This window comes from Periplaneta americana, chromosome 7, assembly GCF_040183065.1.
Source record: "Periplaneta americana isolate PAMFEO1 chromosome 7, P.americana_PAMFEO1_priV1, whole genome shotgun sequence".
Taxonomy (NCBI): Eukaryota; Metazoa; Arthropoda; class Insecta; order Blattodea; family Blattidae; genus Periplaneta; species Periplaneta americana.
Window position 1 is genome coordinate 43863595 of NC_091123.1, and position 25703 is coordinate 43889297.

General features: G+C 37.2%; 1 protein-coding gene across 4 annotated transcripts in view; it reads left to right on the top strand.

Annotated features, from left to right (window-relative positions):
- The window catches only part of numb (NUMB endocytic adaptor protein), an 847398-nt gene that overhangs the window by 589900 nt on the left and 231795 nt on the right, over nt 1–25703 (top strand). The window contains exon 3 of one of the 4 annotated variants that reach the window (XM_069830650.1): nt 3011–3098. The exons of the other annotated variants lie outside the window; for them this stretch is intronic. The gene's annotated coding sequence lies outside the window, so the exon portion shown is untranslated. The remainder of the gene's footprint in view (nt 1–3010; nt 3099–25703) is intronic. 4 annotated transcript variants of the gene reach the window in all.

Below are 25703 nucleotides of genomic sequence, written 5' to 3' on the forward strand. Positions count from 1 at the left end.
TCCCTTAACAACCGGTCCTTACAGCCGACAGAAATCCATATACCATTCCTGCTTCGGCAACTTCTCCCAAGGCCCTCGTGTCGGTCCGAGGAGAAAGTCCTCTCCCGAGTAGGTCCACCTCGAGTTTCCGTTGCAGAAGCCATCCAACGTCGCTTATCTACATTCCACGGAGGCCGGTCGAGAGAGCCAGCAGCTTTGGGAGGCCGCCTGTAGAGTGATCTGAAAAATCTGAAACGGGATGATGGGAGAGGAAAGGAAATGGCGAAGATGAATGGGGTTCCAATCGCCTGATAAAGTTATCTGATATTCATCCATAGGAGTGAGGGAAAAAACTCGTCCTGACCGGGAATCGAACCCGGGACCGGTGGGTTCGGAGTTAGACTCGCTAACCCCTCAACCACAACGGTGGACATACAAGGTAGAAGTAACTGTACAGATTTTAACACTTATTCCTTAGATAGTACAACAAAAAATTCCCGTACCATATTAGTCCCAAATGAATACTTTTCTCGGAAAAAGATCATTTTCCTGTGAAGTTTAACACTGTTTTACTAGAAAAGTACTATCTGTACCATTCTGATTTTTACTCTTCTCAATAGAGGGACTGGTAAGGAATGATTTACCGTTTTGCAGCTTTTCAATAAAATAGATTGTTTTCTTGCAAATTAAATAAAAGTGTTAACACGCATTGTTATTTCCTGCCGTTAGCAAGTCTGGCAACCGTACTGGAGTGACGAAGGGACGGAACTCTGCTGTTCAGACCGGGTGCGTGTGTGCTTTCGTATGTGAGCCGGCGACGCGTTGTTGCCAAACTTCAATTGTTGTTTTTGCGTAACTATGCACTTAATTACATAACGCGTAATAGGTTTATATTTATTTTAATGTATTTTATTGCCCTCTTTAATCTGCACAGTTACGTCACTTCCACCCTGAATGTTTTAATCGGCTATTTAACGACGTTGTATCAACTACTATACTTGTTTTTTTGAAAGATAGGACATGACAGGACCGTTGCGATCGGAAAAACAACAATGTCAAATAACGTGGCAGGCCTGTTGCTATGGTAACAACGGTTGAGTTGCCAAACTTACAGTTCGCACGTGGCGAGTGCATAATAGCTCTCTTGGCGGCATTTATTGTGCACACAGTGTTAGCATTGGTACGTTTCGTCTTTGATTCTCTGTCGATTTTTGTATTGTTTTCTTACCTTCGCGTCAATTGTCAATGAATGTTTTAACGTCAGCCTGCTTAACAACAATTGCTAACTTCCATCAGCTGACAGCTTTGTAGTCCATATTGGCAACATGGCACTGTAGTTCCAAGCTCGGATCTCTTAACTTTCATGTCCCATCTTTCAAAAAAACAAGTATAGGTAATTAGCGTCGATGGGATTGGTGATAGCGAGATGGATTTGGCGATATGAGGCCGAGGATTCGTCGTAGATTACCTGACATCCGCCTTAAGGTTGGAGAAAACTTCGAAAAAACCCAACCAAGTAGTCAGCTCAAGCGAGAATCGAACCCACACCCGAGAGCAACTCCAAATCTGCAGGCAAGCGCCTCAGCCGACCAGGCAACGCCGGTGGCCTGTATTATTGACGAAGTATGTCATATTCAAGTAATGGAATTTCGTCTATATGTTTTGTAGTGAATTTTTTTTTGAGTGCATAGTAGCCACTCTTTTAATCATTACCGTTTATCACGCGTTATTATTATTATTATTATTATTATTATTATTATTATTATTATTAATTCTTCGAGATAATAGTTACGAAACTTGGATGTTAATCTGCCAAGGATAAGATCAGTACTGTCTTTTTTTTTTAGGCACACACAAATAATGAGATACGCTACGAGGTAAGAGAGATGTAAACATTTCTTGGAACTCAGGTCTTCTTCAAATCATTTGGCTCTCTGCCAGTTGTATAGCCCTAGACAGAGTATTAACTCAGATCGTCTACGTATGGTATTTCCGTTCAGCCACGGAACTTACATTGGATTGGTATAGATAGACGTTCATACGCTTGTCGTTTTGGTCACACATTACCATTCATCGAATTTTTATATTAACTAGCAGCGAATCGGTAAAAGACATGTTCAATTCAGCAGCTTCTTGCATTCGAGTTAGACTCTTTGGACTTCAGTGTATTGTTCAGGTTTTTCTTCTTCTGATAATTAAGGCTAAATTTAAATGTAATTATTAGTGTTAATAATTCTAACAGTATAAAGTAAGGAGGTGCACTATCACCTTTACGTTTTAATTTTCCTCTAGAATTTGCCATTTACGAAAGTCCAGGAAAACAGAGAGGGTTTGGAATTGAACGCGTTACATCAGTTGCTTGTTTATGCATATGACGTGAATATATTAGGAGAAAATCCACAAACTGTTAGGAAAAACACGGAATTTTACTTGAATCTAGTAATGAGATAGGTTTAGAAGTAAATTCCGAAAAGACAAATGAAAATATAAGAATTGAAAATTTATAATTTGAAGAGGTGGGCAAATGCGAGTGTCTTGGAGCAACAGTAACAAATATAAATGAAAACAGTTGTATTACTGGTTGTGAAACTTCGACTCTCACTTTGAGAGAGACACAGAAGTTAAGGGTGTTCGAAAGTAAGGTGCTTAGGAAAATATTTGGGGTTAAGAGGGATGAAGTTACAGGGGAATGGAGAAAGTTATACAACGCAGAACTGCACGCATTGTATTCTTCACCTAACATAATTAGGAACATTAAATCCAGACGTTTGAGATGGGCAAGACATAGCACGTATAGGTGAATCCAGAAATGCGTGTAGAGTGTTAGTCGGGAGACCTGAGGGGAAAAGACCTTTGGGAAGGTCAGTACGTAGATAGGAGGATTAGATTTAAGGGAGTTTGGATATGATTCTAGGGATTGGATTAATTTTGCTCAGGATAGGGACCGATGGCGGACGTATGTGAGAGCACAATGAATCTTAAGTAATAATTCTAACAATAATGCCAATAAGTATATTTTGTTTTGTTGCAGGTACGTAAAAGATATCCGAACGAAGCGTATTCCATATAGTAGGCTATGGGATAGTCTTACCAACTATTGGAATGGATCAACTGTAAAGGTGAGAGACACATATTATTTTTGTGCATTTCTCTTTTATGTAACCCTGAGTAGTGTTATACCAGCCACTTCATAAATGCCTCCCTGTTCTTGTGTCGTCAAGTTTATGTTTGCGTTTAAAGTTTCCTATAGTGTCCAATAATGTAGTCGTTAAATTTTATATCTATCTCGATAGATGTTTCGTGAATTGTAGTGAGTTAAGCTTACAAGTGAATGAATTCGTTTTTTATGAAGCAGATGACTAGGAAATCCAACCAGATTGCAACTTTGCACGTAAAAGCTATTGGACCCAGATAAACGTTTTCTGGAAATCCTAACTACATACATTGAACATAATTGGGGTAATTTTTACCATTCACGGTAAATATGTATTAATTTTCTAATTTAATTTAAAGTGTCTGATATTTTATACGCTTATAGTATATTTGAAAAAGTAGATGAAAGATAGATTATTGTAAAACAATATATTCCAAAATTAGTGGCAACACTGCTAGTATTCAGCTCCCCTAGCGGTTAGTAATGTAAGCTGATACTGGGTCGTCCATTTATCGTCTGACCAGAGCTGCGGAAGGGATTGTGCCGGCCGAAAAGCTATCCCTTCCGCCGGCCGGACAATACATGAGTTCGTGGTTCAGCGGTTACTTGTTATGTTGGAGTGACTGCCTAATATGTTCTAATGTACTTTAAAAGTTCTGTACTCACACAGGTCACGCAAGGAGATGCTGGAACTGATAGCCTCCATTTTCCACACATTTGTGACATTGCTTAGGCAATTACCCATCACCTTTCTTAGTTCTCTTTGAGAAATTGAATTGATCTCTTAGCGGATGTTGTCCTTCAGTTCGTTTCCCGTTTCCCGAAATTTATTAACTAGTTTATGGATCGTATCTCGACTTGGAATTCGATCACCTCAGAATTTCTCTTGAAATAATCTCCTGACAGCACGAGCGGTTTCGGTACGGACCTACGAATCGTAAATAAATATCTGATATGGAATAGAATAATTAGGCCTGTTATTGTCGTTTATTCTTAGGAGACTGTACACGTGTAGTTGCTTGCACTGTTCAAACAACATTAACTGTTCCGCTTGAGAGATCAAATAAGTTAACCCTGCTCGCCCACTTCCCGTCCGGCTGTAGGCGTTGCCTTATTGGCTGAGTAAGTTCCCGCCGCAGCTCTGGTCAGAAGATAATAGGATGACCCAGTATAAAATGGAGGTCTATGTGCCATTTGTAAGTTATAAATAGAGACCGACACTAAAGAAGATTTGACAAAATATGAAATTTGTTTTGGCGAAATATGAAAATATGACAGATATTCAGTACCAAAATATCTACGTTCTTGGTTTACACCATTATTTACAGTATAAGCATTTAGAGGTTAATAGTTTTGTCTATATTTAATATACTGCTAAATAAAATACAATGAACTGCATAATTAAACTCTTTATCACCATCGTAAAATTCTTACCTGAATGCAAGAACTAGATAACTCAATTTCTTATAATGGGAGGAAGGCTCTTATATTGTCTAAACTCGCAACAACACAAGTAACTCTTCTGTTTTTCTGGTAAAAGATTACACCTTCTGTCAGTTAATATTTTTCAAGTGTTTCATGGAAACATCTCTGTTGTCTCCTTATAATATGTGGAAAACGCTGTTCAGTGGTAGTTTAGAAATGTTAACGGAATGCGAAAAATTGTGCAACATATGGAAAAGTGTGAATATTTTTATGGAATATGAATTTACTCCCTATTCTTTTGCAGCTAACATCTTCAAAACTCATTTACTGTGTTTCTTCAAAGTAACTATGGAACGGCGAAAATCGGAGTAAGACAAGTGACCAACAGGTTTGAAGCTCACATAGACACCACTTTTTCAGTCCTAATTTCCCTTTCTAAGGACGCGTTATTATTAGATTGACAAATAATTTTAAAAAAAAGTTTTTCTATTTTCGTTTTTTATCGCATAAATGAAGATTTCGTACCAATTTTCGCGAAAATTAGCGACAATTTGCTGTCATAAATCAGTTACATACACGATGAAACTTGCACATACTTTTTGGTGCATCTCAGTTTCACATTTCGCGTTTATTACTAATTCCCAAAAATAACCAGGGCCTTCACATAGCTTACAGCAACAATGAATGACTATAAAATCGCGAGAAATGCCTTCAGACAAGCAAGCCCAATGAAAAACAGAAGTTAAACTGCATTGGCCTACAGCTGCCTTTTAGAACCACAGACTATTTTGCACTCACCGCCTAATTAATTCCTGGAATTTAATCAATCCGACGATAAAACAATTTTAGGAATGTCGTAGAATGTCATTTTTACTTTTGATAGTGTCCACCGCTTTGGATTAATGATCAGCGTATCTGATTGCGAAACTAGCGGGTCAGGAGCGAATCCTGGTTGGGACGAGTTGCCTGGTTGAGATTTTTCCGGGATTTTCCCTCAACTCATTAAGAACAAATGCTGAGTAACTTTCGGCGCCTGACCCTGAACTCATCTGGCATTAGCCTATCATCTTTAACTTCATCCATCCTGCCTACTTCCATATTCATGTCATCCTATCATACTGGGCTAATAGAATCCGACCTAATAATGTGCCTCGACCTCAGAACAGGTTTCTTCATCATAATCTCCAAAAAGTAGGCAGAGGCGCAAATAACTACACATCAATAAGTGCGGTGTAAGTAAAGAAAATCGCTTTGGCGCATGCTTTAGTTATTTTATGCTCGACCATGCCGAAATGTACTAATTATACATCTGGTGGCAGTCCTTTAATGCATGTCATTAAGTACACCTACTCATGAAAGTACAGGTCTTCAACCAATGATAACTCAGCTTACATGTGTTGAGCCAATGACAAGTCAGCTTTGTATCGTTATAAAACCGCAAGTATCGATTATTCTCGGATATGCAATCGAAAGAGAATTAGCGAAAAGTCACGGAGGCTGGAAATCCAATACTGTCGCAGAAGGTTATGTTCTGTTACTATAATAATTAGCGTTAATTGTAAATAATATTCAAATAAATTCAATTTGTCATCTCGTTTTTCAATGTCGAATTCAATAATCAAGATTATAATATTATAATATTATCAAGTTTAACGGGACTACGTCAAGGTCAATGACATTATTGTTCCTCGGAAAAAATCAATATTTTCGCGTCTGCGCACATCTCACAATTCACGACCTAGAACAAGGTCACTTCCGATCTTGTCAGATACATATGAATATCGGTAATTTCAAGTTAGAAATATGGTCGAGCTTGAAAAGTCGTATGAAACTCGCCTATAATGGTAATTAAGAAGCTCGTATGAAAATTATGAAACTCGCTTGCGCTCGTTTGATAAATATCCATACTCGATTCTTAATTACTATCATTATAGGCTCGTTGCATAATGTACTATTATTTCCTATATTTGTAAGAGAGTAAAATAAATTTTAGTTGAAATGAATTGATAGACTGGAAAGAAACTTCTATGCTTGAAATAGCATCTCGAACTTATTAATATTTCGTATAATGCTGTTGTGACATAACATTGTTTGACGGGTCTTTGGATTTCAATACACTGATGGCTCTCTCAGGGTCTTTCGAGAATCGAACTCCCATTGTGAGAGTTCGGACTTCCAATATCAACAAAGGAATTACTTGACAGCTGAACAGTCATCGACAGCTCACGGAAGAGCGCGTGAAAGGAAGTTGGTCGGCAAGACGCGTTGTTTGCTTTGTTCACAGTAACAACTTTAATAATTTCCTCGAGTTTGAGGCTCGCCTCAGGCACGTTTCATATTGTTCCTGCAGTGAGAGTCGGGCTTTCTGGCAGGAAGCCTGTGCAGTGCCTCTCTAACATCTTGCGTTGCAAGAGACGAAATGAGAAATAATGGCTTGTTCATGGTTGACGGGGTTTTACGATCGTTAAGGTGGGGATGTTTTCCAACTAATGATATTACAGCAGCCTGAGAACTTCCCTGTGTTCCCAGTCTTCAGTACTAGTCGAATGGTTAGAGTGCGGTGTTCGTCGTTTTATCCCATGTTCACGTGTTCAAACCCGGGTCAGGACGATGCATTTTTAAGAACGATAAGAATTCTAGCAGCTCTCCCTTCAGACTAAAAATGTAATGGGAGGCCCGATACTGTAAATTCAGGGGAGGAGGGGGAACGTCTTCCTGCATAATAATTCTCAGCACTGGCGTAGCATGAAATTTTGAGCAGGGGAAGCTAACTCAAGTTCTCTTTCATGTACATATGAGAAAACGTATTCCAAAAATATAGTCTTAAAATAAATAGTAGTCAATGTCAAGCCAGCAGTCCGAAGATTGGTTGGAACCTCGTAACACCAATAAGGCATGACCTCAAATGGTACGTAGTAAAATATGATTTCATGGTTTACACATATCTGTAACAAATAGACACGGTCATTTGTTTTTTAAATCGCACTTTTGTTCGTAAGTCAGTCTTGATAATAGAATTGTCTTAAAAATTCAAGTAAATTGGTGTCAGGAACTGTTATTTCACTCATTATTTATCATATCAGCCGCAATGCACACTAACACTTCAACTGAACAAACCCTCACGAAAGGGATAACTCGGAAACTTTCAATGTAAAAGCTAGCTTCTTCCGTGCCTTGCGACCAGGGTAGTTTAGTTACAAAGGGATGGAGAATCTGCGGGATGGGTTACACAGAAGAATGAGTGAAAGAAACCAGCCTGCTTGGAAGCTGGCGTGTGCAGGCTTCTTGCTTACTGCTGCATCACAAATCATCCTGAGCTGCCGCATCACAATATTTAACGCGTAAATATAAATTCTATTAAAATTAATAAATAATTTTGTTCATAAACGGCAGGTTTATTATGAAATTATTATTAACTGGGGAAGCTGAGCTTTTTAGCTTACATTGACGCTACGCCACTGATTCTCAGATGCCAGAAGGAGAACCTACGACCTATCACAGCAAGTACTCCCCCCATCGAGACTACTATATATATAAGAGCTGGCAGACTATTTCCTTATCCAACAACTGCTCTGAAGATGGCCACAATACAGCGGTCGAAACGTCAGCCAATAACACCAAGACAACGCGGTAGAAGCCCTGAAGCTTATCCACACACCAATTCTCAGGAAAACTTCTCCGGTCAATTCTACCCGTCAAATTTCAACTGTGGTATTTTATTCTTACCATTCACGCTGCCAAACTAAACGACATTTCATACAAGTTGAGAGGATGTGAAAGCATTTATTTCCCATTCTAGTTCCCCTGAGTTCGTCAGTAACAGGGCGGTAGCTGTTATACCTTATTTTTATTTCAAGGAGTGCAGTTCGGTGGCTCCTTTGAACGCCCACTTACAGATTTATGACTTCCTACACAAACACCTCTGACAATTCCATCCTGTCCCCTCGTCCCAACATTGCACAGTTGCCATAATCCTGGTGACCCTGAAATGAGACGGACGGGATTCTTGGAATTCGGAAAAGATGCAGCAACTCTGCCTCCACGTGGATTTGACGAGAGCCTGTCAATTCTTCGGAAGAAGGGTTGTGATTGGTTACTGACAAGAGAAGACAAGATTTCCGTCACCGTGAGGAAGATATTTATTTATGACAACCAATTAGTATGAAACTGCACTCCATGAAAAAAAAAAATACAGTATACCACTTATACGTGCACCCCCTAAATTGTACACACAAGAAAATAAAATCTTAAATAAAGTACGGTACATAAGTAAATATAAAATACAGTGACACAGATGTTGACAATTGCATGATTGAGTATATTTTAGTGTCATTCTTAAATATTTTCAACTAATATTTATAGTAAGGCATGTTAGTTTGTATTATAAAGTCGGGGGGGGGGGATGACACAGTGCAGATTGTCCTATTGTCTTTGTTGTAGAGTAGCAACTAGCGTTGGAGAAAACATTTATCTTCTGCTCTCAGTAGCTTTTTAATGTGCCAATTAATATAAACAGCAATAAAATGAAATATAAACGCTTAGTATAGACTTTCTAAATATAGATTATCAGTAAACATTTTCAATAAGTAATTTTTCACTATATTGAAAGTCAATTATTAGTCGAACGTTAGTAAGATGGATAGTAGCGTCTTCCCCTTCACTGATGGTTGAGAGTGTGAGTAGAGGGGAAGGCCTATCAATCAAACTGAAATGAGGATTAGGTGAGTCCAGGAAGCAGTAATGCTAGATATAGCAAAATGTATATCCACGAGAGACAACGGACAAATTACATTTAGGAATTTCATAAACAGGAAGTAAATGTTGTTCAAATGAAATCCGGCCAACTAGGTAACGGCTACCGGCTTCATAGAATCCGTGTGGCCTGGAGTTGAACCAGTGTTTGAGAGCGCTTTGCACGGCGTCGTCCGGCTTCTCTTCAAAACTCCGAAAATATGGAAATCGGATGGAGATAAGCCTTGGCGTCTAACAGGCGTGTGGTAATGTTTCTCAGCGAAACCATTACAAGGAGTCCCTAGTTTATCTGCAGTGTGAGCTCTAGCATTGTTATTGTCACACTTCTTGTCAAAGGGCCTGGTATTTTATTCGTGGTACTTTTATCTAAGATGCGATACTGCAGGTGTTTGTGGAGAATTTTATGGATATTTCCTGGCAGATATTTAGGAATAAACAAAGTTCGCTTATTGTTACTCTCCTATTCTCTCGGACAAGAACTCAACATATTGAATTGAATTTGGTGTGGTAGCCTTGAGCGCTTGCCTTGGTCGTGGATTGTTCTGTAGAGATGTTTGGCCGCAATGAAATCGCGCATACCAATCTTTTATACCTGATTTCCCTAGCATATCTCCTCGTATACTGTAACCATTCTGAGATAGATTTCAGGAGGTGTCGCCCTTCTGCAGTTAAAAAAAAATACATCATGTTCATTTTTTGACGCTTCCATCTTGCACCATTCGCTTTTCTTTTTTTCATCTATTTGGGGCGATAATCACAGGTATACCAATCATACGTAGGCCTACTAGTAGAAAGTCTATAGCCTTTATTGTGAGCACTCCAGCCGATATTCCTATTGCACATAGCAAGCCACGAATGACTTTCAACTAACCGAATATACTCGTATCTTTGGCTTTTCCAATAGCTGCTGAAGTAGGCTACTGTATATAAAGACCCACGACGTTTCAATTGTTGTACTACGTGCGTTTCAGGTACATAGCCTAAATGGTCTCTTACTCGCTGAGGTCGCTACAAAAGCTTAAATTCACATGACTGTGTGTTGACAGCAGAAGGCGAAGCAATATTATATTGTCACTCGACTGTCACTGATGTGGATTTGTCCTTCCAGACATGTAAAATACCTGTCTCATTTTTCGGTCACCTGATATCGAACCTTCTAAACGTTGTAAGCAATGGAAAAATATGATTTTTATATTTTCCGTGTAATACGCCACTGATTTTTTACTAATTTAGCACGAATTTCATAGACAGAGAAACGTGTTGCGATTTATTAGTGGAGGAAAGGGCTGAGGAAAAAGTTTTGCATAACCACATCTCAGAACAAATTAAAACTTTTTCAGTTATTTTTAAAATCTAATTTAATTCAAGTAGCATGCATAACTGTATAAACGTAGGCAGCTTTGAGAATGCATAATATCCATTTATTTAACTTTTAACTTTTTGTGAATGCTTAAGAACTCATGTTCTATTTTTTCAAGTAAAGTTTACAACAATTCGTCTTTATGTAGTAAAATAACAAATTTTAACTACTGTTTCACTCGTGTACAAATTTACCAATGGACTGTAACTTTGCTTTGAATTTCAATCATTCAGAGAATATAATTATTACTGTAATAATATTTTAAAACTTCAATTTCATTTCATCGCTACTGATAGAAAATATTTCCTCGTACTTAGATAATTTAGAAGGTGTATTAATAATTACAGCCCGGTTTCATTGCAGGGAAATATAGACGATGTTTGGCTAAAGGGAGATAAATCATATAAGTGAGTTTTGAAATAGGCCTAAATGAAAATTCATCTTCGGATCCTTATTGTAAATAACTTTCTACAGAAGTAAAACACATCAAATGCAAGTATTATTTGGTTTTTTGCACACCTTCTTGTAGAATTGAACTTATGTACTCATCTGGGGAACAAAACTCCAAAAATTTCTTTACCCGATATATTAAGCTGTGAAATATGAACGATGTAGTTGGTCATAGTAGACGCAATGGCCAAGGAACTCTTCTGGAACTAGAAGGCAGAAGCTGAGTGAGGTCCACTTGTTGGCTTTGTCGTTGTTGAGTGAGCTCGCAGGAAGTCGTAACTGGTCTTGCAACAGCGAAAGGAGCAGTGGTATAAAAATGAACTTGAAACCTCGTATTGGGTTTCTGCCTCGTATTACACGTGTCTGCTGTATTAATTAGAGCTTCTAATGTAAATGAGAACGTTACTTGAAACCAGTTTTCGTATTAATTACGGAGTTGTGTAGAAACTGAGGTGGTTTGCATTGATACCCTCTGCCCCACCAAGTGACTACCCTGTTCCTTGTGGGTGTGACTTGCTTCCGGGAGCCTGACTGTTGCAGGAGTCAACATGTCTTGGGGGATTGGTTCGCTCTTTCGGACTCTTCCGTATTCACTGAAAGACGTATCAGACGTTACCATCGCAACCCCTTAATTACGCTACCAGAGTTTGTACTTTGTACTATCACTGAGGTTGATGTATTTTATTGATTTGTATTATGTAAGAGAGATAAAATAACTTGCAAACTATGAGCGGAAATTTATGATAGTATATGATTTCCTTACAAAAAAAAATAGTACGTGAAAGTTGCAGTGAAATTGAAGTCCCATGTAAATAACTATTGTCGCACTACATGTACACCATTAGCTCATTAGACCAGCTTTTCTACGGGAAGTTGTTTTTTACTAGAGCTCAGCCATTCCTTTCTGTTCTTGATGTTGATGTAAAGGCACCATTTTTCGTCACCAGTAAGAAACTGGAACAAGAAGAATCGATGTTGTTGACTAGCTAAACTATGACGAGCAAGCAAAGAAGTACAAATAGAATCTCACTGATTTTGTTGCTTTTGCTCAAAACGTACCTTACTCATACACCCAACTTTTGAACTTTTGCACATGGAATGCAAATGTACAATAGTTGAATGCTTACAATATTCATCGTACTGGCGAATCCCAAAGTCGGTTTACGTGGATCATCGCGAATTAAAGCGTTTAAATGTTCTTCGTCAAAGACAGTCGGTCTTCCTGAACGTGGAGAATCTTTCCTGTCAAAATATCATCTTTGTACTACATATATCCTTGTTATGTGCCAAATGTTCATTCATTATACCAGACGATTATTATTATTATTATTATTACTATTATTATTATTTTATTATTATTATTCATTCATTCATTCATTCATTCATTCATAGTGTTCTTCCCAAGAACAGATCTTTCACTTCAAACACAGCATTCTCCAATCTTTTCTATTTTCTGTCTTCCTCTTTGTCTCTGCCTATGATCTATATATCTTAATGTCGTCTATCATCTGATATCATCTGCCCCGAACTTTTCTCTCGTTCACCAATCCTTTATTAGGCAGTTTCTTCATAGCCAGTGACCCAATCAATTCCTTTTCCTCTCTCTTATCAGTTTCAACATCATTCTTTCTTTACCCACTCTTTTCAATACATTATTATTATGTGGCAAACTTCGATATTTATTAAATTCAAAATTTTTTTGGACGGAAATAATTTAACATTTGATATTTTATATATTTTTTAAAAGATCTTGAAGTTTTGAAATGCCATTTGAAGAGTCCACTGCAAGAATGATGGATGTCGCTTTCTTGTCGAAAATGAACCAAGATTGTCAATGCATAGCTTAAGACATATAGAATGTATATAGAGAGTTATATGGCATTAACACTGATAGTCATTGTCCAGTAATGATCGGAAAATCACAGTTAAGCTTTGAGCGCTAAGCATTTTAAACTTTCAATTGCTTCTCCTGCAAAATGTATTCCAAATGACATCCATCATTTTTGCAGTGGACTCTTCATTTGTGATTTGCTTTTTGTTTTATTTTTTAAAATAAGCATTACTTTCTCACATCAGTAAATTGTCACTTTTTATACTAATTAATACATTTTGTTGTTAATTATAAGATTCAAATCTGCATTATACATTTTGCACAACCTAAATCACATACTGTATATCGATGGTGTTGAACAGCAACATCATATGTCAAACTATTCAATTTTACAGTAGAGCGAAAAGACATTTTAAATCTCGATATTTAAATATGTTCTTCTAAAGTTTGTATCCATTGTCTTGACATAAGATGTGTTTGCAAAAGATTCGGAAAGACTTTTTTGATGGGGATAAAAACAACATTGAAGCACCTTGTATCGTACATTTGGAATGATAAATGTGCAACGAAAAATTTTAAATATTTGTAAGGGAAACTTTTTTGTTTAGTTAAGGAAAGATACATTTGGTTTCTGAAAGACGTTTGATTGATTGATTGATTGATTGATTGATCGATCGAATGTTGCAATCAATGACTATTATTATTATTATTATTATTATTATTATTATTATCGCGATTAGGACTAGTAGGGAAGACTGCTGCACCTTTAGCATAGTGTACCTTTGAACATGTTTTGTTTATTAATTTTTGCTACTACCTAGAGAACTCAAACTGAACTAGATTGTAGAGAAAGACGCTAAGTAGCTCTGATCATAGTTTCGGTTTGATTAATTGCAAAGTGTGATTTCTGTGGACAAAACCATTTTTTAGTACCAAAATTAAACATTTAGTTCATTGATATATGTTTTCTAACACAAAACCAGATTGTATTTGTTATTATCAATCAAGTACAGTGTGTTTCCTATCATCTGGTGAGCAATAACATATTTTAATTTCCAAGATTTATTCGAATCTCTAGTTTTGGGAGCCATATTTGTTTAAACGTGCACCCTCTTGTACCTTTGAACATAAAACATCTTGTACCATAGAATATATTCCAAGGTACACGATACCTTCGGTTCTTGTTTTTCTTTTATTTTAAGATCATGTCACGAAGTAAGTCTGGAGTTAAGAGGCCCCCCAGTTGATCCGGATGCCTTGAAGAATGCTGTTGAAGCAGTTATGGCTCCTCCAGGAAATAAAATCTCAATCAGAGAAGCCTCCTCTGGTTTATGATTGCAAATACATTTTAAATATGATTGTCAGTTTTCACAGCTATATTCCCACCTATATGCCATGTGTTCCAAGGAACAAGAGGGTATGTTCGAAGGTACATGAACCTGTTGTACCTTTGAACACATTGCATATCCCTTCATTTTATTTTTTCCATCCTTAACAGATCTGTAAAACAGGAAAATACATACAGGAAGTTGTAAAGGAATCTTCAATAATTATTTCCAGCAACAGTTATATTACCGGTTATTCTGTATGGTTGTGAAACTTGGACTCTCACTTTGAGAGAGGAACAGAGATTAAGGGTGTTTGAGAATAAGGTTCTTAGGAAAATATTTGGGGCTAAGAGGGATGAAGTTACGGGAGAATGGAGAAAGTTACGCAACGCAGAGCTGCACGCATTGTATTCTTCACCTGACATAATTAGGAACATTAAATCCAGACGCTTGAGATGGGCAGGGCATGTAGCACGTATGTATGGGCGAATCCATAAATGTATATAGAGTGTTAGTTGGGAGGCCGGAGGGAAAAAGACCTTTGGGGAGGCCGAGACGTAGGTGGGAAGATAAATTTTAAAATGGATTAGAGGGAGGTGGGATATGATGGTAGAGAATGGATTAATCTTGCTCAGGATAGGGACCAATGGCGGGCTTATGTGAGGGCGGCAATGAACCTCCGGGTTCCTTAAAAGCCAGTAAGTAAGTAAGTAAGTATTTTTTCATTTAAAAAATTTCATTTTCCAAAATTAAAAAAATAAATAAATTGTGAAAAGTGTTTAAAGGTACAACAGTCTCCCCTAATTTATTATAAATACTACTGTTCTCGCACACTTAAAAATTACAATTAGTTAGCTAGTTTGATGTAATGATTTGGAGAAGCGTAAAGAAGGGTTGCATAGAAATGAGTAATGTGCAATTTGAGTTTCACTATATTAAACCGACCACTCAGTTCCGTCGAAATACGTGGAAGTGTATCTGTACGTCCCAGTGGCTCTCTACTGCGTGCCACTAATTCACCTGCAGGGTATCTGCCTAATACGTTATTCCGTATTGTGTAATGTTATTCCTTGCTACGAATTCAGAGAGCTTCTGTCTGCAGTCGTTTCTCCCGAAATGGCTGGCATCCCTGGCGCACAGGAATGTAATTCCGTTATGCAATTATGAATTAGTAGTCCCCTCTTCCGTCACGGACCGTTTGTATGCAGAGCAGTAAGCGAGGGATTGTCACTCTGGAAAACTCGGAATTGGATAAAACCAGCGTTCACGCCGCCCCAAATTCTGTTGCAATTTGTTAAATCGCAACGTTATGCTCTTTGTTTCTGTACATGTGAAAGAATTTAAAGATGGGGGTCGTTTCCAGCTACAAATTCAGTGTCCGCGGTTTGATCTCCGGTAGGAAAGTTAAAAATCTCTTTCCCGATTTCTGTCCCTTGCCTTGCATGCATGTTGTCTTAAGTTGTGAAATTGTGCCATGTTGACAACATGACTAGGAAGCTCCGCCACTTGTCAGTGTCTGGTATTGGCTCATAATCTAGACAAGAGCATGAAACGGGCCAATAATTTATTGTATCTGTCTTTGAAGTATATAGGTTTTTTTTCAAAAGTAAGAGGTAACTTTGTAATTGTTCATATTTTCTACATAATCTTGAAAATACTGACACTGACATATTACAGAAGAAATGGGACTTTTTGCATCAACTTCCATTGGCATAACTTCACTGTAGATGTTCTATGTGTCCATCATTTTGTTCTTGGTACAAGTCACAGCTTCTCTTCAATGCTGTATACAGCAGTTGTGAGTTCATGTTCTGGAATATCACAGTGTATGCGATGGACTCCAACTCATCAATTGTAGGTTTGCTCAAGCACATTTTAAAATAGCTCCACAATCTGCTTTGTCAATATCTGGCGATCTTGCAGGCCAAGTTACAGGAAAGTAACTACACCAGTTCAATCAGAAATAAACGAACGCGTTGTCATGGTGATGCAAAAAATCCTATTTGTTGTGCAATAAGTAAGGAACGGGTTTCTAGTTCCATACCTATTTTGTTTGCTACATCCTAGACCTAATAATAATAATAATAATAATAATAATAATAATTATTATTATTATTATTATTATTATTATTATTATTATTATTTATTTAATCTGGAAGAGCTAAGGCCGGTAGGCCTTCTCTTCCGCTCAGCCAGATTCTAATTCTAATTGAATACAATTGGTTACATAGACTTAGGATATGTTATTCACATATCTCTATGTTTCATGTACACGGGAACCCCCTATTAAAATTCTATATGAACTAAAACACCTAAATGAACCATCAACACCTATAATTGCCTAAAACTGTGTTTGTGCCTGAAAGGCTCCTTTTTTAGTATTTACGTATATTTAAAATAAAAAAAATACCAGTATTACAAATGCAAAAATGCTATTTAATATGTTATATATATATATTATATATATATATTATATATATATATATCTTACAAACACTAGTCCGACAAGTTCGTTCCTTATTAGTCTTAGAAGGGGAGGGAAATTCGGTTGAAATATTCTGACGGTGAAAAAAGTTATTTCAGCGATGAAGAAAGTGTCTATGAAGGCGCTTTCACGTATGTTACTATTCAAGGATATGCTATTAAATGTCCCTCTACCACCAGAGACAGTGCTGTCCAGGTAGGACACCTGGGTCGGAGCAGCGATCTACTATGAAGCATGAAGTTTTCTCCAATAACTTCTTGTGACGTCCAAAGAAGTTTCTCCGTTTACAAACGGCTCCTCAGGGACGACCGGAAGAAATTCACCATGGAGAATAAGGAAAAACATATTTGTATGGTGTTGTATTACTACAAACAACAGTAAAATTGTATTTGTTTAGTCAAATACAGTATTGGAGAAGATTGCACAAATAAATACATAACTTGCCCCTAAAATGAAATATATTTTACTGAAAATTAAAATTATTGTTACATTTATATACATTCCGGAAAGTCCTAAATTGGATTCTATAAAGCACCTAGAAATCCGTTCCCTAGTAATAAGCCATTTCCAGAATTTTAAATATTGAGTAGACAAATGAAGAGACAGAGAAAAAAAAAGAGCAATTGAAGTTATCTCTTACTTTTGAAAATCCTTTAGATTGTACTCCTGTTGCTTCTACTGCTGCTGATGACGATGGCGACAATGGGGGTGGTGGTGGTGGTGGTGGTGGGGGGGGGTGGTGGTGGTGGTGGTGGTGGTGGTGGTGGTGGTGACGACGATCAAACTTTTCTGTGTGTACGATTTTTATGTGCCGCGTTTGTGCCCGATCCAGCCGTCCCGGGTTCAATCCACGACTAAGTCGTGTTGAAATTTCTGATAGAGAAAACAGACGTTGCAGAGGGCTTTCTTCGGGATACTCCCATTTCCCTGTATCATTTCACCAACACTCTCCACCTTCCCCTTATTTCATCTATCGTCTGCAGTGATTAAAATTAGGCTGGAGTGAGGTCTTCGGGATAGTACGAGATTCCAATGCTGATTTAGGAAGGACTTACGGATCCGTGGCCTGGTGCTTATCAGGTTACTCGTCTTAGGAAAGGATCTGGCTCTGTCAGGGCTGAGGCAGGATGGTCAACCTGTTAGCAGCGGATTCACGAGTGCCACTCGGTCTGGGATTTTTGATTGAAAAATTCATAGTGACACTTGTGGCGGACAAGGTCGCAGTTGGGGTTTTTCTTGGGGTTCTTTCGTTTTCCCCATCTTGGGCATCTACATCATTTCGACATCATTCCATAAATTTCGCCGATCGCCTGTTGGCGACGCACGAATGGGGCTGACCAAGGGAGGAGGGGAGGTTGCCTGCTCGAAATCTGGGCACGCAACGAACCTTAGTGTAGTCAGCCGGTGTGGGTTTGGGAATGCGTATAGCTTGAGGGTTAGCGCAATAGATCGTAACAGGTCAAACTGCTGGGCTCCCCTCCCGTAAATTCCATTCCATTCCAAGCAACATGACTACTGACCATTAAGAAAATACGTACCACAATATTATTCATTGGCGTTATTGATCATGATTATTTTAATTAATTTACACATAATTTCATTAATTTATACATTAGACAAGTTTCGCTCTCGGTGTGTGTGTGTGTGTGTATTGTATGAGTGCGTGTGCGGTCGTGCGTGTCAACGATGTAACTCAGGCGATAGGTTCGATACCCAATTGGGCTGGTTACCTGATTGAGTTTTTCCGAGTTTTTTCAACTGTAAAGCAAATATCAGACAAAGTCATGGCAAATCCTCGGACTGATCTCACTAAAAACAATATTACCGTCATCAGTTCTATCGGCACTACTTAACCTAGTAGCTGATACAACGTTGTGACATAACCGACTAAAAAGGAATTTATTGTGCAAATATTTATCTAAATCAAATAAACGTCGTGGTCTAAGTCACCAAGCCTGGAAAAGAAATTTTCTCATATTTCGGCCAGTGTATGGGACCGGTGCCCACCCAGCATCCGACACCCCTACATTTCTTACGCTTATTAAATTCGGACTGCCCATTTTAGATTTCAGAACTTTTTGTTCTACCGTATTTTTTTGTTTTTAGAGGGATATTGTACACAGTTGCGAAATGCGGTAATTAGACTTCAAATGTAACTCTGGAATTTTTATATTAAAATAATTTGTTCCAGTGGTAATTTTGTCTTTTGCTGCCTTTATGTTTAAATGCAATGAAATGTGTAAATTTTGCTTTATAGTGCCTGGGGATGTTGGGTTTGTAACATTTCCCCTTCATTCCCTTATGAAGCAAGTTATACTTCTAATGAATGGATATTGTTCACAGAATAAACACTTCTGCGCTGTTCGCATCAAAGCTGCGGACTTGCTTTAAAGAACACGGCGGCATAATTTAAAATGCAATATTCTTCACAGAAGGAAAACTCGAGGGAGGCAGAGAGAAGGCTCGTTGACTCGTTGAGCCACCGACTTACGTACATAGACTAGGCCTAATATACTGTATAACGTGCTTGGTTTATTTTTAAGAATTTACTTTGCATAGGCCAACCATTCTGTGTACACAGCGGTCAAAGCGCTACTTTGATGTCGCATGGAGGTTGCGGTCGTGAGATCGAATCTCGTTGGTTTGTTTAGAAACGTTGTGATTTGCAGTGTTGCCAGCTGTAAGAAGGGAGAATTCACAGCCAAAAGGGATAAAGAAATTAACAGGAAATATTATCAACAGTAATCTCACTAGACGTTTTGATTTTATCGATAAATCTGCGAGTGGAACACGAGCAGATTTATCTAGAGAAAATCAAAACTCGAGTGGGATTTAATTGACTATTACACGATTAGAAGAAAGTATATAAAGATTAGAAGTAACGAAGTACTCCAGTACAATAAAATATTAATTGACTTACGAAAATACAACTGTCTTCAATTGTATTATTGTACCATCTCAACATTACAAATATTACGGTAGATGCATACTAGATGGCAGTAGTGAGCAATGCCTTCTCGTCGAGAAGTTGTCGATCTATAATCTATATAGGCCCCTACACGATGGCAATGTTACTTATAGTCAAGAAGGCTTTGTTGATTCAGTTTCATTTTTATTAAAATGCAACATTCTACTTCAATTATCCGAATCCCAGTAATCACCGTCATTTGACAGATGATTTTCAATAAATCTTAATATTAAACAATCTCTGATACGTGACTATCCATAATATCATATAGCAGAAGCTATAACATAACCTAACTAATATACACAAGTGTTAGAAAAGTTTTAATTAATGACGATGACATAAAAATAAACAGGAATAATTTTAAAAGGAATAATTATTGAATGTACAATTTTCAAATTTGAATGTGGTTGGTGGTTCAATTGATGTTATTTTGGACGTGTGTGTAATAGAAGTGGAACTCGTTGACTTAGGCCTACATGGTGTATTCAACTTATTCAGAATTTCCGAATGAATAATTTTAAAAGGAATAATTATTGAATGTACAATTTTCAAATTTGAATGTGGTTGGTGATTCAATTGATGTTACATTGGACGTGTGCGTAATAGAAGTGGAACTCGTTGATTTATGCCTACATGGTTTATTCAACTTATTCAGGATTTCCGAATGGTGCTCTTCATTTATTTGTAAATCGGATTTCAGAAGATGCATAGGTATGATCAGTGTTTTTTATTAATTCTTGTTCTTGAATGCCAATGCGAGTCATATTTGAAACTGCTGTGCATCGACTGGAGTGTTTTGTAATTATATATATATATATATATATATATATATATATATATATATATTTTTTTTTTTTTTTTTTGACGTCCAGACCAGCGTAGTTTCAAATGTTGGCAAACAAAGAAACAAATGCTAGGGACGCGATAAAATTGTGCGATAAGCAGCCATGATTGGTTGAAATACGTCCTTTCGTACCGTTTTATTGGTCAAAAGTAGTATGACGTAGTAAGAGTGTAATAGTCATTTTAAAATGTATATATTTTTCATTATTGTTCTGGACCTAAAGTGAATTGAAGCTTGTTCTTAATGTTGCCACCTCGTTAATTAAAAAGCAGGCTAAATAAAAACGAAAAATAGCTGAATGTTGTTGAGAAATACATTTTTCTTTTAAATTTTGGCCTCAGTCCTTTTAGAAGTTCATAATTCGCGACTCATATGTTGAGCAAACGCAAATATCAGACTGATAATACTTGAAGCTCTGTCTTACTCCATATTAGGCCTATATATTAATTTTTTTAATAACATGGTGAAGATGAAGAGATAGAAAAAGACTTAGGGTGGGAATCTCTCAAATCAAGGCGACGAAAAACCAGACTCATCGCATTGTTTAAGGCACAAATGGGACACAAAGCATGGACCGACATCAATGCTAGATTAGCAACACCATTATACTTAGGCAGGGCTGATCATATTAGGAAGTTTAAATGTAGAAAACAAAGAACGAACGTGGCAAAATTTTCCTTTGTTAACCGCACAATAGTAGATTGGAACAGCTTACCTATGGCACTCTTTCAGGGTGGTCCTCTCAAAATCAATACATTTAAGGAAAGGTTGAGAAGATTAGACTGAAAATGTAATTGGAGGTGAAGTGTAATTATTTAAGTTGTGTCATGTAATTAATTAAGTTGATTTGTAATTAATTAAGATATGTAATTTAGTTGATATATAAATAAATTAAGATGATATGTAATTAATTAAGACGATATGTAATTAAGTTGGTATGTAATTAATTAAGGCGATATGTAATTACTTAAATTGGCAATAGTTAGGTGAAATAGAAGTACTTATAAGTTAGATTTACTTTGCTTATTGTAGGCGTTATTATAGAATAGTTTTTATTTATAGTCCTAGGTTTATTGCATCTACTTATTTATAGTTAGAGATTTACGTTTATTTTATTTTATTTTATTTTTCATTTTTATTGATGTAATTATTGTATATTATATATCACTGCTACCGGCTGTATACCCAAGTAGTGTTAATAAGTACATACATTATTTTGCGAAACTTGTGCGGAAATCCCTTCTGGGGTTGATGACAAACGTCCAGTTTCGTAGTTCAGAGTGCATACCTGTAATTCACATCTTTCAGTCCTGTTAAATCCACGTTTATGCTAGTCTTCCATTCAGGCGGCCCTTGTTCGATCCCCTGCGAGGTCGCGATGAAATTTGTGGTGGACAAAGCAGATATTGCAAAGGGATTTTCTCCGGGCACTACAGTTTCCCACTTTTATTTCACTAACAGTTTCCACTTTCCCCTCATTTAATATATTTTCCACAATAGTTAAAAATAAACTTAAGCCCGGTTGCAGAAATGCAAATCAAATCAGTCCCTGAGTACTAGTCATTTGATGTCTGCTTTATTTGATTTTTCATTGCTTTGCGCGAAAGTGAATCTCCAATTAACTTGTCTCGATTTATTAATTTCTTATTTAAGAAAAAATGCATTTGGCATCAGCGCTATTTAGCAACCACGGCCAATTTGATGCTTTTTAAGAAGAGAGAAACGAATGCATCGAGTGGGCGCTGATCAAGAAAACAAATGATTTGCCGTTTTGTTGTTTTTGTAAAGAAAAACAGGCGAATTCCATCTGTATAGAGTACAGAACAAAGTAAAAGAAATTAACCGAACTAAAAACGTGAGGGGCAAAATTTTTCTGATAATAATGGAGGACCCCTCTTATTAAACATCGTAGAGGGTTTTATGAATGTAATGGAAAATAAGAACACTGATGGTATTTGGGTGATGCAGACAAAAAATAAAAAAACAATTTTTCGGTCCCTGTCTTGGAAATCACGACGTCAGGCATCGCTTATGGGTATTTACTGAATATTTCTTCATATTGTTTGAAAATTTCTTCGTCAGAAGAATATATTAGGTCATTTTAGAACAGTATACCTACCTACTTCAAATATTTCCTATTAGAAATTACTATAACTGCACAATAAACAATATGACCTTGATCAGTGATCAGTCAGTAATCAGCAAAAATCTCTTGATCAAATCTAATGGAAGATTGATTTCCAATCAAATTCTGATTGCAAATCAAGATTTCAGGTATAACTCCCTGTAAAGTTGATTTGAATAATTTCGAGGGAAAAATTGTTCCGGAGCCGGGTATCGAACCCGGGACCTTTGGTTTAACGTACCAACGCTCTACCATTGAGCTACTCGGGAACTTTCCCTCGAAATTATTCAAATTCTGATTGTTCTTTCTGCAGCGAAAATAGAACTGATGGCCAATCAAACCCCTTGATCGTTGATCTTATCTGATCGACTTTTCTGCAACCGGGCATTAGGTTGTCTTGAGCATAGTGGGCTGTCAACGCAGATACAAGGAATTGGGGCTCAGACTTATGAAATACTGGCTCTGTCAGGGCTGAGGTATGGTTGCCCACCTGTCAGCATCGGACTAAATGCCACCCAGCCACTTGTCGGACTGGAATAGTTATCGCATATATGATCAAAATCCGTATAACTATATAAGGTTAAGTAGTCCGCCGAGTTAGCTCTATGGTAGCGTGTCTGCCTCCAGACTAGCCGGCCCGGATTCGATTCCCGGCGGGGTCAAAAATTTTCTTGTAAAATTTCTACCTCTGGACTAGGAGAGATGGCGGTGAACAACTTCTGATCACTAAATTGTGCACTAAATCTGCCTGGGTTACATCCCAAATCTCTCCGCAGTTCATATGAAGGGAAGGCATAATAAGTATGTCACTGTTGATAGTGATTCGTCCGTCGGATGGGGACGTTGAGCCTGCTATTCGACAGGAGTAGGTTACGTGCCGGCACCGGGTTTCCCCTTCTCCCTTGCTCACCTTCATCACCATCCTCACTCATTCCCTACACTACACTTACACGAACACTTAACATACATTCACCCCAGTACACGAAATACACTCTTCACACAGATACACATCATGCACAACGTGGCCCGCCGAAGTGGTGTGCAAATTGAAAATGGGTCACAGCTCTGCCATCTATCCGCAGTGGGTGGGCATTGGAAACACACACACATATAAGGTTAAGTGCGTGTATCCATTCTTGAACTTTCCCTCGAAAAGTCGGTTATCTCTGTTAAATGATTTCTGGAAAAAGGAAAGTATACTGGAGTTGAAGTATAGTACATAGGATAACAAACTTTCACTGAAAGTTAACTGAACACTTAAAAAGCATTACATTTAATTAAAAAGTCTTCCCTCGTAGCGAAAAGTCAAAGCAGTCGGCATCTGCTCGTTGTTGGTTGACAGGAAAGGGACAGTAGAGCGTGTCGGAAATATAGTTTTTAGTTCTTTGTTATTGAATCGACAGTGTTACATAACGAAAAATAAAATAATCCCGTAAGGTGACCTTCGACGGTACACACGAAGAATAATAGAAATAATATCATCGTTGGTTGCAGAGTACATGTTCTTCTATTTCAGTAACATATAGGCTACACTGCACCGTGGCCTTTGATGGAATGCAGCAATTAATATGATTAATGTCTGCATTATCAGTTGCATAACTAGCAGGCTTTCCTATCTCTTCATGTATCGCCAGCTGCTCCGTACCGAGTAAAAGTGTAACCTTGCACGTATTAATCTTTACTACGTTGTTACAAGAACCTCACAAATAGGTAGGTACAAGTAGGTGGAAAAGCTAAGAATCACAAAAAGTATTCAACTTTTCGGAACCTACTTAAATGATGATTTTATTGACTGAACGACAGTTGAAATTAGCGAGATTTAGTTATAAATTTGTAGAAATTATAGAGCGGAATTCCGAAAACAAGAAAGATATCGTATCGTTACTGACATTCGTGGAAGTGTTTGTTATTCATTATTAAAGGTACACTGAAGCAAAATAATGACATGTTTCACAAAAAAATGTCATTTTTTGTTTCTACTCTTTTTAAAATTTCGATGCTTACAGATGCACCTTCCAAAATTTCAGAGACTTGTACCTCTTAGAATGCTTATTTTGGCAGCCATTTTTAAAAGTGTGGGCGCTTTAAATCCCCATGTACTTTTTTCTGTTTAATTCAATTTATCTCGGTTTTTATTTTTTGCACTTTTATGTATTCTTATTTGAGGACCTCGCCATCCTCTATTCAGTATTGTGTATTCCATGGCTTTGTGTGGCAATCACGTAAATATTATTAAATTTTTCTCCATTAATAATATTTTGCACTTTTGCCCATGTGCAAAACCTAATTCTTTCCATTAATTTTGAGTTAGCTGCAGGACATTTTTTCCACGTCTTCCTCAATCTATACTGAATTAAAGTTCACGACGACATTAAGATATATGCAGATCATATGCGGAGACTAAGAAGAAGGCAGAAAATAGGAAAGACTGGAGAATGCTAGTTTTGCAGTGAAAGACCTGCCCTTGGACAGTACACTATGAATGAATGAATAACATCTCAGTGGAATTTCAAAGGGATTAAAAATGTACTAATGTAATCAGTAGGGCTAGGATTTTGATGAAATTCATTTTTTTTTCTAATAAGCCAGAAACATAGCTGTTTTAGTATTTGTATGTTATGTGATAAACTGAGTGTTTTAAGACATATTTGTTAGGACATTCTTGCATTTTTGCCTGCTTCAACTCATAAGAGCATTTTTTTTATTTCCTTTGATATTTTCTCTAGGCCTACATATTTTGATAATTTTTTTATAATATTTTAATCGTTTTTCTACACAAATATTGTTATTTTAACGTCGTACACCTCATGTAATGGATCAGTCCAACCACCCCTTCAATATAGACTCCTCTATACCTGTTAGTTCCGGATAAGAGTGGTCTTGTGGTGGACTACTGGAAACTACATCAGATAAAATAATTACCGTAATTAAAGTGTCCTACTTAGAAAAAATTATGTAAAATTAAATAAACTTGAATGTTGGAACTAGAATTTAATTTAATT